The sequence below is a fragment of the Bubalus bubalis genome, chromosome 5, assembly GCF_019923935.1.
Source record: "Bubalus bubalis isolate 160015118507 breed Murrah chromosome 5, NDDB_SH_1, whole genome shotgun sequence".
In the NCBI taxonomy this organism is placed as follows: Eukaryota; Metazoa; Chordata; class Mammalia; order Artiodactyla; family Bovidae; genus Bubalus; species Bubalus bubalis.
Window position 1 is genome coordinate 128,297,336 of NC_059161.1, and position 5,118 is coordinate 128,302,453.

The following is a 5,118-nucleotide window of genomic DNA, read 5'->3' on the forward strand; positions in this document are numbered from 1 at the left end:
ACCTTTTTCTAGTTTTGAAACTGGTGGTTGAGTGGTTAAGAATCTGCCTTCAAATGCAGGGGACATGGGTTTGATCCCTGGTCCAGGAACAAATATCCCACATGCCACAGGGCAACTAAGCCCGTATGCCACAGCTAGAGAAGCCAGCTCACTCTGGAACCTGTGCTCCACGACAAGAGAAGCCCACACGCTACAAAAAAGACCCAGCGCAGTCCCCCCAAAAAGTATTGCGTCACCTCCCGACAAAACGCACCACCTCCACTCCCCAGCCTGCCAGCTCATCCTCATTACCTGTCTCCACGGGCCTGCCTACTCAGAACACTTCGTGTGGATGGAGTGATACAATCTATGGTGTTTTCTGAGTCTGGCTCCTTTCACTGGGCAGAATGTTTTCCAGGTTCATCTAGCCTGTGTGAGGGCTTTATTCCTTTTAGGGGAGGACAAGCCCATCATATGGGCTTTCCTGGTGGCTCAGATGGTAAGGAATCTGCCTGCAATGCAGAAGACCCGGGTTCAATCCCTGGGTTGGGAAGATCCCTTGGAGAAGGGAATGGCAACCCACTCCAGTATTCTTACCTGGAGAATTCCATGGACACAGGAGCCTGGTGGGCTACAGTCCATGGGGTCGCAAAGAGCGGACACGACTGAGCAACTAACACACACACACAGTGCATCGTATGCATGGACCACATTTGGTCTCTCTGTTCACGCGGTGATGGGCACTGGGTTGTTCCCACCTTTGGCAGTGGCGTGTAAGTTCACTGTGAACGTGCGTGAACTAGTTTCTGTGTTCAACCCTTGGGGGTACACCTAGGTGTGGAATTGCTGGGTCACGTGATAACTGTATGCTCAGCTCTGTTTTGTTTTTATTTCTTCTCCCCTGTGGCTTCTGTTTCCCCAGTGAAACTCAACCATTCCAGATGTTTCTTCTCCCAGTAGGTCACCCGGATGGTGCATTCTCTGCAGTCTAGCTATGTCATCTGGACCGCTTTGGGAGCCCCTACCTGAAGCCCAAGGATGTTGGAGACACGGCCCCCTGGCCATTCCTGAGAGTGCGGTGTGGCCACAGGCTGACGGGGCACCCCGTGTCAGGGCTGGTCTCTCTTCAGTTCGTTTCACAATCACATGCCCGTGGGGTCGAGTCAGGTCCAGGGAGGCTTTCCCTTCTCACAGGACTGACTGCCTTCATGGATCATGACCCAGACAGTTGCCACGCTAATCCATTCAGAGACCCTGGGAGCTACGAAGGGTCTGATTCCCTGGCAAAGTCCCCAGTGGGAGCAGGACCACCGGCGTGTGGCTTGGCAATGCTGTCTGGCTCTGACTTCATTATGTGGGGCGTGTAGAGGGCTCTGGACACCAAAAGGCGTGGGGTCCATGGGCCTGGTCACATTATTCCTCAGAAGAATGGGGCCTCCGCTGACAAACGAGTTCCGTTACAATGGGAAGAAAGCGGAGGCCAGCGAGGGTGCTCGGAGGCCCCACACCTCCCAGCCCTCAAGAGCCCCCAGAGGGCCAGAGAGAGAGAAAAGCCAGTGGAGAGTCCTACTTACCGTCCATCTCCAGACACACCACCGATGGCATGAGGATTTGGAGTAAAAAGGAAGTTTAAAAGCAAAGCGGAAGGGGCTGGGCACTCAGAGGACTCCAGGCTGCAAGTGTGGGCGCATGACCCATCCCGCCCAGGCAGGAAGGCCCTGGAAGAGGGGAGCAGGGACAGAGGCTCAGAAAAGAATTCAAAAGGACAACTCAGGGGTGCACAAAATGTCACTCTGGTTGAATGCAGATAGTTATTAAGCCTTGAGTCCGTGGGAGACACTGGGCTGAGAACCCAACTTACGTTGCATCATTAAACTTCCTCAACAGCCCCCGAGGCACGTCAATTATTTATGCCTGTCTTACCAATGAAGGGACTGAGGCTCCAAGAGGGCAGCCCACTAACCAAGGCCACTCGGAAGCCACAGGCTTATTGCCTGCAGTCCCCATCGCCGGCACTTGGTCACTGAGGCCCCATGATGTTCAGCGTTTGGTGACCATTCTGGACAAACCTGAGTCCATCATTCAAAGGGCGGGTGGATCCCAGATCATTGTAAAGGAAGTGACAAGGAGATGTAAGAAGGAGAATAAACTCAGTGTTTAGTAAAGTAGATGCTTAAAGAATCGGGGGTTCTTAGGAGATGGAGCAGCTAAAATGGGCCTCCGAAGCCCCCACCCAGTATTTCGTGGTGAGGATACCTGAGGGCCAGGGGATGGGGGTGAAAGGGGGTACAGTGAACTCTCAGTAGGTTCAGTTCAATTTTTTGGTAAATTTAAACATGTCCAAAAAAATGTTATATAGTACCCGACTCTGCAACCCCAGGGGCTGTAGCCCACCAGGCTCCTCTGTCCATGAGATTTCCCAGGAACACAGCATACAAAGCAGTGTATCTGGAATTATCCCACTTTCAAAACGAAATGTGGGCCTCTTCCCCGGGTCCCGGGGAGTCACCCTGTGCTGGGACTCCAGACAGTTGTCTCTCAGCTCAGTTTATTTCTGATCTTCTGAGACCAGCTGGGGACCACCTGGGTCCTTGGCCATGAGCAGACCAGGAGCAGCTGCAGTACCACGCTTTTCTTGCTTTTCAAAACCCAAACCTTGCCTTTCTCCTCTAAGAAATGGGAATGGGGTCTCTCCATAGACAGATGTGAAGATTAAACAATGTCTGCCAGGGACTTCCCTGGTGGTCCAGTGGCTAGGACTCCGGGCTCCTAATGCAGGGGACCCAGGTTCAATCCCTGGCCAGGGAATTAGATCCCACATGCCCTCACTGAGACCTGGTGCAGCCCAATACATAATAAAATAAAAATAAATAAATATTTATAAAACAAGATAAAACGTTTGCCATGACATCTGCCATGTAAAAAGCACCCAACCCATGCGTCCTTCCCTTCCCACCCAGCTGTGATGATGGAGGAGCAGAGAGGAGGGGTGAGAGGGGACCCCTGTCTCCTGTCTCCTGGAATTTGAGGACCTCTGTTCTACGTTCTGCTTCCAGCAAGGCACGCACTTCCCACCATTGCCCTCCCACCTCCCCATCTGGAACCCTGAGGGGTGGAGCCTGCCCCTCTGCCTTCACACATCAGACAGTCCTTTCTCTTGGGCTTTCCTCTCTGTTAGTGTCTCCTTCAAGGACTCCTCCTCCAGGGAGCCTCCCCTGAACACATCGGCCTCCTGGGCCTCCTTTGATGAGCTGGGATGATGCTGGATGGTGTGCGCTGTGCATCTGTCTCGTCTTCAGGAGTCGTCACAAGCCCAGACTCTTCTGTTGTCCCAGCGGTGCTGGGCATATTCCCCCAGGGGATCCCTCGTTCAGCAGGACTTTCTGATGCAAAGACAGAGGACAAAAACTAAGCATATAGATGAACCATGATGCTCATGTCCAGTTCTAGAAGCCCCAAGAAAGCTGAAGCCTCCGTATGGCTCCCAGCACAATAGGGCAGAGCTTGCCAGCTTTGACTGAGAACTCACTAGCGCGATCCAAGGCCTGAGTGGGAGCTGACGGCAAAGCGGCCAAGTGCCAGCCTGATGCCAGTGAGCTCAGGGAGGTCACAACCGCCTGCTGCTGCATGCGAACACGCGCGTGAGTCCCCCGACCGGTGAGGGTTGAATTGTGTTCCTCCAAAATTATGTCGGAACTGAACTGAACTGAAAATTACGTTGAAGTAATCTTAGAGATTCTGATGAAGAAGAATCTTAGAGATAAGATCAAATTAAAGTGACAGCATGCTGGATTAGGGTAGACATTAAATCCAGTGACAGGTGTCCCTATTGTTGTTGTTCAGGCGCTAAGTCATGTCCAACTCTTTGCAACCCCCTGAACTGCCACACTCCAGGCTTCCCTGCCCTTCACCATCTCCTGGAGTTTGCTCAAACTCTTGTCCATTGAGTCGATTATGCCATCCAACCATCTCATCCTCTGTCGCCCTCTTCTCTTTTTGCCCTCAGCTTTCTCAGCATCAGGGTCTTTTCCAATGAGTCAGCTCTTCCCATCAGGTGGCCAAAGGATTGGAGCTTCAGCTTCAGCATCAGTCCTTCCAATGAATATTCAGGACTGATTTCCTTTAGGATTGACTAGCTTGATCTCCTTGCTGTCCAAGGGACTCTCAAGAGTCTTCTCCAACACCACAGTTCAAAAGCATCAGTTCTTCGGTGTTCAGCCTTCTTCATGGTCCAACTCTCACATCCGTACAAGAAGGAGGAAATTTGGACACACACAGAGGGAAGTCAGGGAGGTGAGGACAGAGGTAGAAATCAGAGGAAGGTATCTACAAGCCAAGGATTGCTGGCAACACCGGAGGCCGGGAGAAGCAAGGAAGGACCCTCTCCTGGGGCCTCAGAGTGGGGCGAGACCCTGTGACACCTTGAGTTCAACCTCTGTTCTTCAAAACTGTGAGAGAACCCACTTCTGAAGGTTGAAGCCACCTGGTTAGGGGCCAGAGGACTGTACCCCACCTAACTAGCATGCAGTACAGAAACCCACATCTCTAGCAAGCTTTCTGTACAATTTTTTAATAATAAGTTTTATCTTCTCATGTTGCCATGATAAATGGTGATTATGTCCGGAAATGTTGCAAAGTATTTCCAACATTAAGTTAAGATTATAGCTACTCTGATAGTCTGCATAATACAAGGCACTTTGAGAAAGATGCACTATTTTAAATTTCCCTAGTGAGATCAGTTGGCAGAAAACATACTAAACAAAAGAAAGCAACAAAAAATTAAACAATAACCAATAAAATTGAAAATGATAACCAATAAAACGCCAATAAAACCAAAATGCCCACAGATGTTTTTAAAAAGAGAACAGGTAAGAACACAAAAGAACATAAGCAGCCTGCTTTTGAAAATACCATCCTTTTCTGCATATATGGGACTATTAAAAATTTTCTGGGGTGTAGCTGCTTTACAATGTTCTGTTATCGTCTGCTGCACGATGAGGGTGGGGAGGACGGAAAGGAGATTGGGACTGACATACCACGCTGGTGCCTGTTCAGTGCGTGATACGTTGCTGGCCAGAGCCCAGCACAGGGTTGCCTCTTTGATGACCTGTCATCCCCCTTAGCCTGTGGGGTCAGGGT

General features: G+C 50.7%; 1 non-coding gene across 1 annotated transcript; it reads left to right on the forward strand.

The window, feature by feature from the left end:
- Positions 1–2,714: 2,714 nt before the first annotated feature.
- TRNAR-CCU lies at positions 2,715–2,787 on the forward strand. Its single transcript has one exon. It is a non-coding gene; the product is annotated as a tRNA-Arg (tRNA).
- Positions 2,788–5,118: the final 2,331 nt, after the last annotated feature.